Consider the following 17300-nt stretch of genomic DNA (forward strand, 5'->3'; position numbering starts at 1 on the left):
TCAGTGGATTTCTGTTCATATTCTATTCACGTGTTCAGACTTCTTGCACTATTCTTTATTTGTATGTTTGTATTTTATTACATATGCTGCATCGTTGGATCGTTTCATTGCCATTTCTACACTGTAGCTTATGTGCATATGACAATAATACCTTTGCATCGTTGTGGTATCAAAGTCGTTGATACACTGCTGTATATTCTGACACATGGAATCTGTAATAACTTATACGTCAGTCAAGTCTTTCAGGAGTTTTGCACAAGCAAATGCACACAAATATTGTCCTGAAATTGGCATGGTTGGGGGTTACATTCCCACTCTAACCCTAACCCTAAATTGCATGTTTTACCACATCATCCAGGTCCAATAGGAATAATGGTCCAATACGTATTTAGCTGGAATGTGTTCCTTTGTCAGAACCAATGTTTTGAAATAATACTGAGCAGTCCAAGAGGATTGTTTGTCTGTAACACAGATAACGAACACATTAAAAACTAAGTTGCCTACATTTGCCTTTGTGTTGCTAATCTACATAAAACTGATGCATAGCTGCAAGTTGGAACATAAATCCTAGATCATAAGACAGCTGTTTCCATTATAAATAAAAGAATGAGTGGAATTGGAAATAGCTAAGGTATCGTATAACCTAAGCATCCGCAAGACATCCAACTGAATCAAAACAACTGCAAATAGAGTTTACAGTATTACTACACAGTTGTAATTGTGCATGTGTGCCAGTTGGCAAAAAACGTAAACAGTCATTTGATTTTTGACAGTGATCGCAGCGGACAACAAAGGAAGGGAACAAAGTGTTTGTACGCACTAGGAAGTTGTGTGGTTTCGGAGCCGCAGCTCACTGGCTCCTTGCTTCCTGGTTTACAGTAGAAGCTAAGTGTATAATGGAGCCCTGTAAACCTTTGCTGCTGCGGTCAGAGAAAGCTGCATTTCACTTAACGTAATTAGGACCAATACCACTTTAGAACCACATGCTGGACTTTTTTCACACGGTTGGACCGAGAGCGACCTCTGTTGAGCGAGGTCACGTTCCTAAACCTCTGAATCTAATATACATTTCATTCAACGCACCAATTTTGTTTGTATGAAAACTCTCCGGCGGGGCCAGGAAAAACATGCATTCTAAATTATAATCTGAGAAAAATGGACTCAGTTGGCAATTTAAGCAACATTTGAGTGTTACGTTTTGGAAAGAACACATTTTTCTAATCGGTCAGCACAATATGAGATTTCTAACGACACCTTTTGACAGTTAGAAAAGGATTGTGTTCATTTTTTGTTGATGTAAGACTATGTGAGTTGGTTCTAGTAAATGATGTCTTGAAATATCTCGGACTGTGTGATCCATTTGAAGCAGGTCAGATTTACAGAAGAATGCTTGGTGAATCCTTGAGCCATCGTGTAAACAGAAATAAGTTACATTCGAGTAGATGTTGGCGATTTCAAAACATGGGAAAAAATCAAGTAGATGGGGAAGATTGTTAATGTTTTCCCTATAAGTGTTATTCTAAAACGTTTTGTTGTGTTCTCAGGATTGTACAAAGTATCATTCAATAGAAAAAAGCTATTTGAGCTAGCTAGCCAACTCAGGAGCTATGGTGCTAATCTTTTTTCATTGGGCACGTGTTACGAACCCACTAGGGATGAGGGAGGTAACACACACCAGATGGTTTTGGTAAATAATTATAATAAGGTTTAATGAGATAACAACAAAATGAGAGCAAAGGTAGCCTAAGCCAAACAAAGAAGCCAAAAGGGGCGCAGATTAGGGCTGCTCGATTATGGCAAAAATCATAATCTCGATTATTTGGGTCAATAATTGTAATTGCGATTATTAAATGTGATTATTCATTGACTTTGAAAACATCCATTTATTGGAGAAAAACCTGTTGATTACCCTGAACTTTAAGTATAATTAAACTGAAAATTTTTCGATTAGGTTGTTTCCGTAATCGTTGCAAGCCATAATCGTAATCGCGATTAAAATAGGATTAACTGAGCAGCCCTAGCGCAGATCTACTGCTAATAACAGAAAGAGGACTCTAAAAGTGAGCCTAATTACACACCTGTAATCCCTACCAGTCAACACTAATGGAAAGGGCTGCAGGGAAACGCAGCGGACAAAGGGAAGCTAAACACATAACACACCAAACACCCAACACTAAACACGGATCACAAGAGTCAAACACAGTCTAATAGCTCAAGTCTGAAGTGTCCACGACACAGGAGCATAAATGTGTGAGGCGTCTGATCGCAGCAGAGCCTCCCGAGTGGTAGTTGTCCCCAGGCTTTGTAGTCATCTCCGGAAGGTGTGTACTGGGGCTGCACGGGGATTGGAGTGCATCGGAACCGGCGTGCTCCAATCAGTGTCTTCGGAGGCGGACCAGGAAATGGTAGCCAATGACGTTGGGGCAACTACACAGCTCATTTACATATGGAACAGCAAAACTGAATTACCAGGACCGGAGAGGCGACGGCCGTCACAGCACGTCTGCTTTGGACTCTTGGTTCATTACTTTCTCAAAACAAAAACAAGGACCATTCATAACATACATGGATCTCAAAAAGAGAAGAGATTGAAGATGCCAGATTTTAGCCAATAGCAAATGTCCATCTGGCAGGTCGGCTCTTTTGTGAAGCAGATTCAACAAAAGAAAAACGGCCGAAATTGACTTAAATCTGAAAGTCGTTCTTGTGAATTTACTTGATTGACATGAATAGATTTTGCAACAAAACTTAACTTTTTAAAAGCATTGTTTCAAGGATTGTCCATGTCTTCTGCATTTCTGAGATTGAAGGGAAAAGGAGGAACAAAAGCAGCGTTCCACTCTGCAGATAATTGCCTAACCCGGAGCCAGAGGATTTGATTGTGTGCTTCACCACAGATTGTCTCACATAACCGACTTCACAAAGACAGAGTCACAGAGGGAAAGTTGTGTTTTGAAGGTGGGGTCCTAGGCCAACTCTAAATTAAAGGTCTTTCTCAGTGAAGGTGTTGACAAGCTTTCAGTCTCGCAGAGGTCGCCAGATGGCAAGACTAGAAGAAACATTTAAAAAAAGATGGGATAGATTGAGCCAAATGAGAAGAAGTCTTCTGTCAAAATGATGTAGAGGGAGGATTTGAGTGCTCCTAAGTGGGATAATGAACTTTGCTGTGAGTGTGTATATGTTTGTTTATGTGTCATGCATTTAATGTTCGTCTGGCAGCTACTGAACTGACCACAAATCTCCCCAGTGAGAGATAAAGGAAGCACATTAGCACAGTGACTGATAATCAGGGAGGAACATTTACTCAAGTACTCGACTAAAGTACCATTTAGAGCAGTGTTTCTCAAACTTTTTCATACCAAGGACCACTTAACCAATAAAAAAACACTCGCGGACCACCTAAATCCACAAATATCCAAAAACACATCGTTTTTTACAAATCGCCTGAAAATGGTACAAACAAGTGGCCACATGTGTGATGAAGGTGTTGCACTGGGCTATATCATGCAATTGAAAGTGAAACTTAAGCTCTCTCCATTGCGGAGATATTCCCGCGAGAGTGCGGAAAATTTAAATGTATTTATTTATTTCAAATGCGAAATTTTACCAATAAACTCACGGACCACTAGGGGGCGCTAACATACCACCAGTGGTCCGCGGAACAAACTTTGAGAAGCACTGATTTAGAGGCAGCCTATCATAATCCAGTAATTTAATATACTATACTGTATGTAACCCGCTTTATTCAAAATCTGTCCGATGCCGCAGAGGTGCATTTAGAGATAATCGTGTCGATTTGATGTTATTTACTGTATGTTTTGGTCATTTGGGGGTTTTGGTTGAAGTCTTGACTTTCTGAATATAAAATGTTTACTGCGGTATTCAAACGATAAATACTTTCACGATGACACACACTCAAGCACACTTACGCTCTCTCACACAAACACACACATTTTGGGGGTTTTGGTTGAAGTCTTGACTTTCGGAATATAAAATGTTTACTGCGGTATTCAAACGATAAACACATTTACGATAACACACACTCAAGCACACTTACGCTCTCTCACACAAACACACACACACACACACACACACATACACACACACACACACACACACACACACACACACACACACACACACACACACACACACACACACACACACACACACACACACACACATTCTTGATGCTTCTTAAAATTAGTTTTATGAATCTCCGCAAACAATAAGCTACTGACTATTATAGCATTATGAGAGGGACAGCCTGCTAACACGCTATATGTATATCTTCGTACCATTACCTTTTCAATATAACTTAAGTAAGATTTTGAATGCAGGACTTTTACTTCTCGCTGAGTATTTTGAAAATGTAGTATTGGTACTCAACCAAAAGAACTAAGCATTTCTTTCATCTTTGCTGAAGATAAATAACTTTCTCTCTTCGACACACACACACACATACTCAGCAATTGCATCATCATCCTTTGGCTGAGTTTCGTTTCACGTGGGTTTCACTTTTATTAACTACATAATCTAACTAGGAGTTGTGTGGCGCAGTGGGTTGTGCGTATGTGTTCGGATCAGGGGTTGACAGGTTCAAACCCCATTGCAGTCAGCATGTCGTCGTGTCCCTGAGACACTTCACCCCAAACGGCTCCTGTGGGGATTGCCCACAGTATTGACTATGTAAGTCGCTTTGGCTAAAATGGTCTAACGAGTGACATGTAATGTAATGTAGCTACCATGGCAGCAGATGGTCCATGTAACTCTGTTTTACCTCTGGGAGAAAAGAAAGCTGAGTATCTCCAGGATATATGCAGCGTGTTGCAACCCCACTTAGAGTCTGTCTCTGGTTTGTTGTGATTGGATCTTGGCTTGTGGTAGGGAGGATGGATGGATGTGCTGTTTAACACACACACACACACACACACACACACACACACACACACACAATGCTGGGGGTGATATAGACACCGGCCAATTGCACCACGTGAGCCATCAGCCAAAAGATACATGAGTGTGTGTGTGTGTTATAAACTAATTTGCTTGTGTAAACGATCCCTTATTATTTTCTAAGTGCCACATATTAGGCTACATCTTTAAACCACTACTGTTGCAATAAACAAATGAAACCCTGGACAACATGTCTATTAGCACTGGAGTATTTGGCTGCCGTTTAAAAAAGCTGCTATCTGTATTGCAACACTGAAGAGGACAAACATCTGCAATGGAGCTGTTACTCAACCCGGGATGAACCTAATGGTCACTTTTAATTGATTATTTAGTATTAAGTATGTCTTTGATCCTTCGGAAATCCTAGCTAATTAGAGCTGTAACATATCCAAAACACTTTTTCGTGGATGTTTGCCACGCAATATGTCGCTGTACTTTTCAATTCCATTGCAACACGACAAATAATGGAAAGAGTTATTCATTAAAGAGCCATTTCTTTTCATACCATAATCTTTAACTTCTGCTCTGCATCGGTATCTCTCTAGACATGAGTTTTTAACCTGTTAAGCCCCAAGACTGTTTTTCAGGTCTCAGGCTCGAAAATGACATTTCCAGAACAAATGACCATATCTTCCCTTCTAAAAGGGGAAAATTAATAATCTTTTTTCTCAAAGTAATGATAAACCTGTGAGTTGGATGTAGAAGAGTCAGAATCAATATAGATGTTTTTTTATTTTAAAGACAATTCAGAATGAACATGGTAAAAAACTGTAAATTATAGTGTCCGTCCAAAAATTCTTTTTTACTTGAAAACTACCCTTGAATGATGGGATAGTAGACTAAAAGCTTTAGGAATCCAAAGTACAACATATAATAAGTACCCTGTATCAAGATTGATGCAAAACAAGTGACATTTGACCTTTTTAGAGAGATTTAGCAAAAAGAAAACACTTTTGGGGTCATTTGGGTGGATTTGACCTATCTCTGGCCCCCCTTGGTCGATTTTGCTGAGTGACATCTCTTGTTAACCGCTAGAGCCAATAGAATCGAGGTTACCATACACACACAGGTTACCAAATAAGGAGTGAGAGAGACGCGTAGAAAGACCGGAAGCTGCGCTAACCTCTGGTGGCTACCATTAGCAGCTAATTTCTATTCTCCGATTTTTGCATAAAAATTGAATTATGGATTATCATAGTGACAGACACATTGCTATAACCTATGGATTAACCTTCATCCGCGTTTTTTCTCGTTTTAATGCCATTGAACACAACTTTTGATCAGAATAACAGCTAAGGTGAGCATATCTCCGTGTTCTGCCACCTAAAGCTACTCGTGTGTTGTCTGTATTTGCTTCCCCTGTCACAAGTTCTGATCCCTCAGTGATGATACTTATATTTCTATAATCTGTGGAATCTCAGCTTGTTAGCTAAGCTTATTTGTGCAGATCCAATAAGTATATCGATATGTTTAGCTAGAGTTCTGTGCTAACGGCGTTAAGATTTTTTCGCTCAGGGCTAATTCAGAGGCTCAGCGTTAGCGTTAGGTTTTTTTTTTGCGAAAAAAAAAAGATCATCAGTTAGCTGAGTTTCTTCCCGTTACATGGATATGAAACATTCATAGTTTATTAAATCTTAAGAAGCCCTCAGACGCTGTTGCTTGCAGATGTTGTGGTTTCGGACCCGCCGAAGGGTCCGTGGGGCTTAAGAGCTGTGATTGGATGTTTCTTACCAAATTCAACCTTGATAGTTGTAGTTAATTGTGAGTTTTCCCCAGATCCAAAATTGTTGCATTATGCATTACAATGTCAAATGCACAAATACACAATGCAAGTCTGGTCGGTAACGCTCTAATTTTGAAGCAAACACTCTTAAAATGATGCTTTCCATTGGTTTCAGACATCCCCATTACCCCCACTCTATTCAGGCAAACAGAAAACAAGTACACAACATTGATCTGATCTTAGCTCAGTAAACAGTTTAGGTCAAGGTGAAAAACCTGCACAGCAGAAATTAAAGAAATAATACAAAAGTTGTCATCTTGTTTTCAGCAGAGCTTAATGAATATTGATTTAAATGAGGTTATGTGACTGGGACATATATTTAAACCTATTACCCTTCATATAAACAGGCAATCCCATATTTAGTCAACAATCAAAACAAAGGATTAAGGTTTGCCATCAAAAATCACTTTTATATATTTTACGAGGATTGTTTTGCCCGCTTTGTGATTTCTTCTGCTTCTAATAACCATTTAACTTTAGTTCTACTTTGATATCTTGTAGTATGATGCAGAGTGTGTACTTTCTAAAGTGTGGTTTTTATTAGGAAACCATCATGTCATGTTGATCACTTTATTATATCCAGCTGATCCCCAGCAGAATCACTGCAACAAATACAATGGATACTGGACTGCGCGGACCTGGTTTACTACGTTTCTTCTTCTCTGGTTTTACTCAAATGCTGCAGGGCTAAAAAACACTGGCGAGGGATATGCAAATAAGCAACTGTCGGCTAACAGATTTGTCCAAAAAAGTTAAAAAAAAATCAATGCTGTGTTCAATCAGGGTTAAAATCAGGTTGTAAAAGCATTCTGCATTAGCTCCTCCCATTTAATGTTGCTCAGAAGCTTTGACCTCCAACGTGAATTCATATTTGATTTCAGGTCATATTTATCTGTCTGTCTAGATGTTAAAGCGAGTGCTCAGATTTCACAAAAAGTGCTAAACTTCCAGCAGAGCAGGGCCCTCAGCGGAGAGTAACGAGAACCAGAAGCTCTGCAGAGACATTTCCACTGAGCGGCACATCGCTGCCCTGAGTCGTGACCTGCAGTATCCAAACAGTCACAACATTTGCAAATGACTCATCTGTTCTTATTGCATTTGTTGAGTCACTTCTCATGTTCGCCATATGCACATGCGTCACGTTATTGCAAGAAGCGCTCAAACGGCAATGTCTTAAGTAACGTTATCTCCGAGAGCCTGGGAGTTCATTGACCGTGAAAACAGTGTCAAATTTTGGAGACAGACAGCCATTAGTATGCCAACGAAAAGTCAATAAAGCCAAGTAAGATATACAGGAGATTACAAATATTGAGTTATAGTCTTATTCTTGGGCTTAAAGTTGGTCTTTTAACTGGAAACACAAGAGTTCTGTTTCACAATATAGGCACTAATTAACTGTGTATAAGAAGGGATTAGTTCCAATGCTATAAAATGTAGATGGATGAACAATTGCTGCCACTGTATGGTACGGTGCAGTTCTGGCATCACATTGCATCGTCCTATAGTTTGATAAAGATCTCAGTTCCATCGCAGTCGACAGCTTATAGAGATCTCAGCGTTGGATTCTGCTTCCTAACTCTGACATTTACTGACATGAGGTTTTGGATCCTCCGCTCACAGAGGGGTAGGAAACTCCCCCAGCCTCCCTCTACCCTCCCTCTGCTGGATGTTATAACCAGTCCCAGCCCCTTTAAAGATCTCTGGCTGGGTATATCTGCTGGTCTTGGTTCTGGAAGTCAATCTGGTGCTCAAGTTGACCCACATCTGCTCGCTGTGTGTTCATGATGTTGCACAATGTATCTCCCATGTTGCAGAATGTCTCTTAAAGGGCCCCTATTAAACGCCTGAATTTCCCCAAGGGGATAAATAAAAGTTCCATCTTATGTTACGTTGAACAGGCCACAAATAAAAGTAATATGGATGGTTTTGTTCTTTGGCATTTAGACTGGAGCCACTGGTGTAGTTATAGTATAGTTTCTACAACGCTATCCTTTAGCAGAAAGACATAATTAAAGCACAAGGAGCTTGAACTCCAATGTGCATGAACGCTGCTTCTGTAATGACTTTTGGAAAATCAAGCCACACTCTGCGGCTGTTTCTTACTATTGTGCAAGCTGAGATGGATTTGGTGTCCTCTCTACAACTCAAATGGTCCATGTAGACCGCTGTGATTGTCAGACACGACGACAGAGACGTTGCAGCTCAGATTTTACAAACACTTTTGAATTCAGAATTCCAGAAGTAGAAATAACTAAGCAGCAATGTGTGTGGAAAACACAGCCAATTATTAATTAAACCAATCAACATCAATGCAGTTCAAATGCATGCATAGATTAATGTATACGTAAATACCAACTATTTGGATAATTGATTTTTCTATATACACTACCTGTACCAGTCAAACGTTTGGACACACCTTCTCATTCGAAGTTTTTTATTTTATATAATTTGTTCTACATTTTAGATTTATACTGAAGACATGACAACTATAAAAGAACACATATGGAATTATCTAGTAAACAAAAAAGTGTTAAAAAATCCAGAATATGATTTTTTGTTAACTAAATGTTGTTCTTTCATAGTTTTGAAGGATTACTCTACAAAGTAGAACACAATTTAAATAAACAAAAACCAATGAATGAGAAGGTGTGTCCAAACTTTTGACTGGTACTGTAAGTCATTTTAATAAAAAAAAGGCTCTGATTCCAGCTGCCAAAATGGGAATGTGTGTGTGTGTGTGTGTGTGTGTGTGTGTGTGTGTGTGTGTGTGTGTGTGTGTGTGCGTGTGTGTGTGTGTGTGTGTGTGTGTGTGTGTGTGTGTGTGTGTGTGTGTGTGTGTGTGTGTGTGTGTGTGTGTATGTGTCTTCTTCCACAGCTCTCCTCATCCCTCTCTCTTTCATCTCTCTGTCCTCAGGTCAGCGGCACCTCAGCCTGACAGACGCCGCCCGGGGCTAAGCAGCACTTAGCGATGACATCACGCTGCCAGCTGGTGACGGAGAAACGGCCCGCGTGCGTAAGCGTTCAAAAGTTGTGTAATTTTTCACGAGTGCAGTGGAAGCCATTCAAAGAGCTACTGTGACCCCACTTCGGCTTCATTACTCCCAGTTTACCACTAAACATCCACACGAGAGGGTGTGCAGTTACTTATGGGGTGATAGTAAGATCTCAATGGGCTTTCAACCACAAGAAAACACTCAATGGAACGCTCACAAAACCGCTAATGGTTTCTAATGGCTGATGACATCAGAGCTGTCATGTTTCTTGTTATTTTTCACTTTTTCTGTTTCGTTACAGTCTGTCGCTTGTATTTCTTGCTCTGAGGTGAAATGTATGGTGTTGTACGTGGACACAAATGCAGCTCTGAGCTTTTTTCTTGGTCTGTGTGCTGATTGATTGAGAATAAAGAGGGTGTGACGGACAAAAAAACTGATTTTGTTCAGTACCGGGTAGGGAAAAAACTGAAAACCTGACTGAAAACTATGGCTAAAGGGAAGGGGAACTGGATCTTTAAAACAAAAACTACAAGTCAATACCAACATGTGTAAGTAATGAGACAATCATAAAACATGTCAGATCTGTTTTTCTTTCAAATATGTCTTGGACTGAAATGAGGCGTCTCCCCAATAGCCTTGTTAGTGATTTGGCTTTATTTTTATTATTGTGTCTTGAAATCCTCTGTGCAAAATCTGTTAAACTTATACATCTGTGAGGATGACGTAAGATCATTTTTGTCACGGAAATGTTGACATATGCCAGTGTGAGCGTCGGGCTACATTGGGCATGTCAGAACATTCAAAACATAACAATGTAAGTCACAATATGTGTCTATAATACTCACATTTTCTACCCTAACTTCAGTGTGGGTATTTTTTTACTGGGTGGACGGGACGGAGGGAGACACTACGGGCGCGCTCGTGAACTGTCAACGGGGGGAGGGGGGGTGGTTACCTCTGTGTCGCCTGTCAGCTCAACATGATGCCTTTAACAATATAATAATAAAGGGCGGTGCCGGCCGTCAGCGAACCGATCCGGCCTTTCTGCGCGACTGCCACTCAAATGCAGGACATAGTCTCCATTTGTGGGACGCGGGACAATTAATAAAAATGACACACACACACACACACACACACACACACACACACACACACACACACACACACACACACACACACACGCTTCAAATCAAGTTGCATAAATGCTTGAGCTATATTTTTATTATAATTACTGTGAAATCTGCCTATTATGTTTAGGTCATTATTAAAACAAATACACACTTGCAACTGATAACACTGGCTATGATTTTATATTTATTAGACTGTTAACAAAAAAATCATGCTTCAAATAAGTGGGGGTACGGCGTCCAACGCCCACTACACCACTGATGCTAATATGTGTGTGGATTCAATTGTATGCAATTCAACAATTCCTACAGATGGCATCATTCTCACCTTGCCAAATGAAACATACTCATAGAGTGAATGCTGCATAAAAGAGTACTCCAAACCTCCTTAGCTCTAATAGACATGTGGCTTTCCCATATGGCACTTTTACCAAACCAGACACCTTTTATTCTACCAAACTAAATTGTAAGCTTGTTCAATTCACTGAGACGGAGACAAAATAAGTGGCACATGTAATGATATAACAGGAGCAAAACCTTGAGATAATTACGGTTCAAAAAAGGGTTTGGACGTGTTTTTATGGGGAAAACATGCCAAGTGTTTCCAGTGATTTACAGTAAATGACACTCTATGGGAATAAAAGATGCATGTGTTACATAACTTCTGGTAAATGTTGTACTCCAGCCGGCTTAAAATAGGGTGATCATGTTTTACCATGCTGGGCTGAGTGAGGGATAAATGTTGGTGCGTGCCTGAACATCAAATCATCAACAATGGTGCACGATGACCAAAAGCGGCACCAGTGGGGATTAAAACCAATGGTATTCACGTCTTACACTCTTTAATAACCCTTGGCTGTTTTTGTTTGGACTTTACTCCATATATTGACATGCTTATGGACTTCTCAGCACGTAGACAGGTTGGCCTGATGTTATATTTCCACCTTCAGATAGTCAGTCATTTGGCTTGTGAGGGGTTTTAAAGGAAACTTTCTTCGACCTCAAACTGTTCCGACCTGATTTGAAAATGTTTAGATTTGTCTCACGCCAGTAATCCAAGCATAAAACAAACGAGCAAAACTGACTCATAGTGTCAAACCGAGAAATAAGAGCAAAACATTTGGTCGGTCTGATTGTTTTTCTTATTTCCTTGTGGCATAAACATATGCTTTGGCTCTTGCGATGCTTTTGGTCATACAAACAGGACACAAGTGTAATGGAGTCAGTGACCCTGTGTATTAGCAAAACTGGTTTTACTGTAGCAGATTGTACCGATTACCTTTCCAACATTAACATACTTTTTATAGGGAAGGAATAAGGAGACCAGGGGTGTCAAACTCAATTTAATCGCGGGCCACATCAGCATTATGGCTGCACTCAAAGGGCCGGTTGTTACTTATATAAAAATATTTATATAAAATAATGTATTATATTACATTATTGCCTCTGCATTGGATTATTATTGGATAGGGTAATAACTTCATAATTAACTACGTCTGAAAGCAGAAGTCTGGGGCAAATTATTGCAAGTCTCTTCATTGAGAATGTCACAAAATGGTTTCAAAAGAAAAGCTGGAAAACAAGTCAAAATCAAAAAAAGGAAGTGACATTTAAAAAAAAACTAACAAAACAGGACAATTCTGAGAAAAGGGAATATTTAGAAGAAAAAATATCAAATTCTGAGAAAATAAGTCAAATTTGAGATGCATTGTGGGACATGTAGTTTATGGGCAACGTGCTTCATTAAATCCTGATGTAACCGTATAATAAAACATATTAAATTCTTTGCAAGCTCTTGTGGGGCCGCAGAAAATGAAGTCACGGGCCGGATTTGGCCCCCGGGCCTTGAGTTTGACACCCCTGAAGTAGACATTACACTATAGTGAAGACAGGACTGTTCAGCAGTTATTACGAGACATTTAGTGGACATCAAACATACAACTTTTATTGGAAAAGTAAGTCTTTCCAACTCCAGTTTGTGGAAGTTGAGAATATTTCAACTTAAGCAAATCATTTATGCTTATTTCAAGGTTCAATTCGTCTGATAGGTTTACAGAGATAAGGAGAAACAGAAGAGAGTCTAGAGTAAATAACGGACTATTTGTGAGTTGTTCTGTGATAGGAAGAACTCAAACTATGGACATCTGTCTGATTAAATTGTCAATAGGGGGGAATACAAACACATATGGCTGTCAAATTGGCGCAGAAACTTGCTTCACTTTCTGGCTGAAAACATATTTTTAGAGGAAGATGTTCAATACTGGACACAAAAAGCATCAATCAGGTGTCAAACGCTAAAGGGATGAAGCTGAAAAGGGGAGATCGTCCAGGACGTTAGCTTTGCTCAACCTACAGTTACTTAATCACCCAAGACCACACATTTCTCATACTGTCGCCATCCGTCATGTAGGACACACTCCATCACCCTCGGTGACGCTTTCTGTGGTGTCTACGGAGGTGACTTCAACTCCTAAACTCAGTCTGGGCTGCCGTCCTCCTCACACCGAGGCATATCGACAGCTTTTGGAAAGTCGGGATGATCGATGAGCTTCTGCGTCACTCCCCAAAAACCGTCCCCGTGCCAAGCTGCCTGACATCCAAAGACAATGTGAGGCATCGCTTATCCAGCCAGACTTTTTCCCCCGGACTAAAGGATCAGTGCCCAAGTTAGAGGGCGGTATATTTTCCCCCTGTCCTAATCCATGAACTGTCAGCTGTTATCCCAACCAAGGCCGCATAGAAACAGAGAGGCAGAAGTACACACATCCTTTCCTCAAGTAGAAGTACAGATACTCGTGTTTAAAAATAATCTGGTGAAAGTAGAAGTACTGACTAAACTTCTTTACTCAAGTGAAAGTAAAGAGGCTTTGAAATGTACTTCAGTAAAAAGTACCCATAACTAGCAGCTGTTTTAAAGAGTACCTGACCTCCCTTTATATTAATAGAACAATAATGTCATTGTTAGCTAATGAATGTTTCCATGCTGAACAACGGCAACATGACAACGTTTTCATTGGTCCCTCTACTTTAGAGAAGACCAGGAAATGATGGATACACGGATCGTGTTCAAATCAATAGGCACGCAATGACTCTAAATAATAATGACCACGCCACCAAACACACATTCAGACTAAAGGAACCAGCCTGTTTGGAAAATGTGAGAAGTAGAAAGTACAGGTATTTGTGTTCAACATGTAAGAAGTAGAAAGTACAGGTATTTGTGTTCAACATGTAAGAAGTAGAAAGTACAGGTATTTTAGTTCAACATGTAAGAAGTAGAAAGTACAGGTATTTGAGTTCAACATGTAAGAAGTAGAAAGTACAGGTATTTGGGTTCAACATGTAAGAAGTAGAAAGTACAGGTATTTGAGTTCAACATGTAAGAAGTAGAAAGTACAGGTATTTGTGTTCAACATGTAAGAAGTAGAAAGTACAGGTATTTGAGTTCAACATGTAAGAAGTAGAAAGTACAGGTATTTGGGTTCAACATGTAAGAAGTAGAAAGTACAGGTATTTGAGTTCAACATGTAAGAAGTAGAAAGTACAGGTATTTGAGTTCAACATGTAAGAAGTAGAAAGTACAGGTATTTGTGTTCAACATGTAAGAAGTAGAAAGTACAGGTATTTGTGTTCAACATGTGAGAAGTAGAAAGTACAGCTATTTGTGTTCAACATGTAAGAAGTAGAAAGTACAGGTATTTGTGTTCAACATGTAAGAAGTAGAAAGTACAGGTATTTGTGTTCAACATGTAAGAAGTAGAAAGTTCAGGTATTTGAGTTCAACATGTAAGAAGTAGAAAGTACAGGTATTTGGGTTCAACATGTAAGAAGTAGAAAGTACAGGTATTTGTGTTCAACATGTAAGAAGTAGAAAGTACAAGTATTTGAGTTCAACATGTAAGAAGTAGAAAGTACAGGTATTTGGGTTCAAAATGTAAGAAGTAGAAAGTACAAGTATTTGTGTTCAACATGTGAGAAGTAGAAAGTACAGGTATTTGGGTTCAAAATGTAAGAAGTAGAAAGTACAAGTATTTGTGTTCAACATGTGAGAAGTAGAAAGTACAAGTATTTGGGTTCAAAATGTAAGAAGTAGAAAGTACAAGTATTTGTGTTCAACATGTGAGAAGTAGAAAGTACAGGTATTTGGGTTCAAAATGTAAGAAGTAGAAAGTACAAGTATTTGTGTTCAACATGTAAGAAGTAGAAAGTACAGGTATTTGAGTTCAACATGTAAGAAGTAGAAAGTTCAGGTATTTGTGTTCAACATGTAAGAAGTAGAAAGTACAGGTATTTGTGTTCAACATGTAAGAAGTAGAAAGTACAGGTATTTGTGTTCAACATGTAAGAAGTAGAAAGTACAGGTATTTGTGTTCAACATGTAAGAAGTAGAAAGTACAGGTATTTGTGTTCAACATGTAAGAAGTAGAAAGTACAGGTATTTGTGTTCAACATGTAAGAAGTAGAAAGTACAGGTATTTGGGTTCAACATGTAAGAAGTAGAAAGTACAGGTATTTGTGTTCAACATGTAAGAAGTAGAAAGTACAGGTATTTGTGTTCAACATGTAAGAAGTAGAAAGTACAGGTATTTGTGTTCAACATGTAAGAAGTAGAAAGTACAGGTATTTGTGTTCAACATGTAAGAAGTAGAAAGTACAGGTATTTGGGTTCAACATGTAAGAAGTAGAAAGTACAGGTATTTGTGTTCAACATGTAAGAAGTAGAAAGTACAGGTATTTGAGTTCAACATGTAAGAAGTAGAAAGTACAGGTATTTGAGTTCAACATGTAAGAAGTAGAAAGTACAGGTATTTGAGTTCAACATGTAAGAAGTAGAAAGTACAGGTATTTGTGTTCAACATGTGAGAAGTAGAAAGTACAGGTATTTGTGTTCAACATGTAAGAAGTAGAAAGTACAGGTATTTGAGTTCAACATGTAAGAAGTAGAAAGTACAGGTATTTGAGTTCAACATGTGAGAAGTAGAAAGTACAGGTATTTGAGTTCAACATGTAAGAAGTAGAAAGTACAGGTATTTGAGTTCAACATGTAAGAAGTAGAAAGTACAAGTATTTGGGTTCAAAATATAAGAAGTCAAAGTAAAAAGTCATCAGAAAAATAAGTAGTGGAGTAAAGTACTGATACCAGAGAAATGTACTTAAATACAGTAACAAAGTATTTGTACTCCACTACTTCCCACCTCTGCATGTAATGCGTTTCTCCTTCAAGCCAAAGCTCCTTCCAGTCCACCATATCTCAGTAAGGGAACATGTTTCTACCTCATGTCCAGGGAACCTCCACTCTCTCGCTCTGGATTTGGCACCAGCAGCATTTGGGGTTTTTCGGTGCAGGATGGGAGACCTCCACACAAACACAAACCAGATGGAGAGGGATGAGAAGAGAGGAGAGCCTGAGTCACCCTCTCTCCGTCTGACTCCAGATCTGTTGGTTCACTGGATGTAGTCGAGGGTTTGCATGCACGCTGTATGTGGTATTATACAATCAGTGCTTTCAAATCCACTTGATTGCCAAAGACACAGCCTTGTTTTATAGCTGTGCAAGACCAGAAATGGGATTTTTTTTTTACTACTCAGCATTGTGTATTTGTTTGTTGTTCTGAACTGTGTATAAAACCCTCAGGACTGCATGCATTAAACAACGCAATACATGTTGATATGATGTGTTTCTCACCCTTAACAAGTACTCTCGTTCTCTCTCAATTTACATTATTAACCACATATACACATAAAACGTTGTGTGGGAACATCATTTTGTTATACACAAACCTCTACCAGACCTGCCTGAAATGCCTCCATTGGAAACATGTCACAGTCGAAGCACAACAGACAAATATGAACCATGAAAATATGTATAATATATCATCTGTATTTAGAATTGCGAGGTCGTTTTCATGTAGCATTTACATTATTAACCACGTATAATAAAAAATACAAAAACAGATTGTAGATTTGTTTTGTGGGCACGTCATTTTGTTGGAAATGGGTTTGAAATCACATGACTTCGAATTGTATACACATACATATATCTATCGTATTACGCCTAAGTACAATTTTGACTTTACTGGAGTATTTATGATACTTCAAATTTCTACTCCACGACATTTTGGAAGCAAATATTGTGCTTTTAACCCCACAACAATTACGGGACAAAACGAGTTACTTTGCAGGTCCATGCAATTAATTATAAATTAAAATACCCGGCAGTATAAGAAGTCCTTCAAGTTTACCAGCCGCACAATTAAAATGATGATCACATTAATGCATCTGGCCGTTCTACATAAAGAGTAATTTTAGATGTTGTACATGTATGCTAATCTTTGTGTACTTTCGAGGCACAAAATACAAATATGAACCTGAACATGAGCATTATATATAACCTCTTTAAAGGTCACCTATTGGGCAAAATCCACCTGTCTCTTCTACATC

This window comes from Notothenia rossii (genome assembly GCF_949606895.1).
Source record: "Notothenia rossii genome assembly, contig: scaffold_81, whole genome shotgun sequence".
NCBI classification, from domain to species: Eukaryota; Metazoa; Chordata; class Actinopteri; order Perciformes; family Nototheniidae; genus Notothenia; species Notothenia rossii.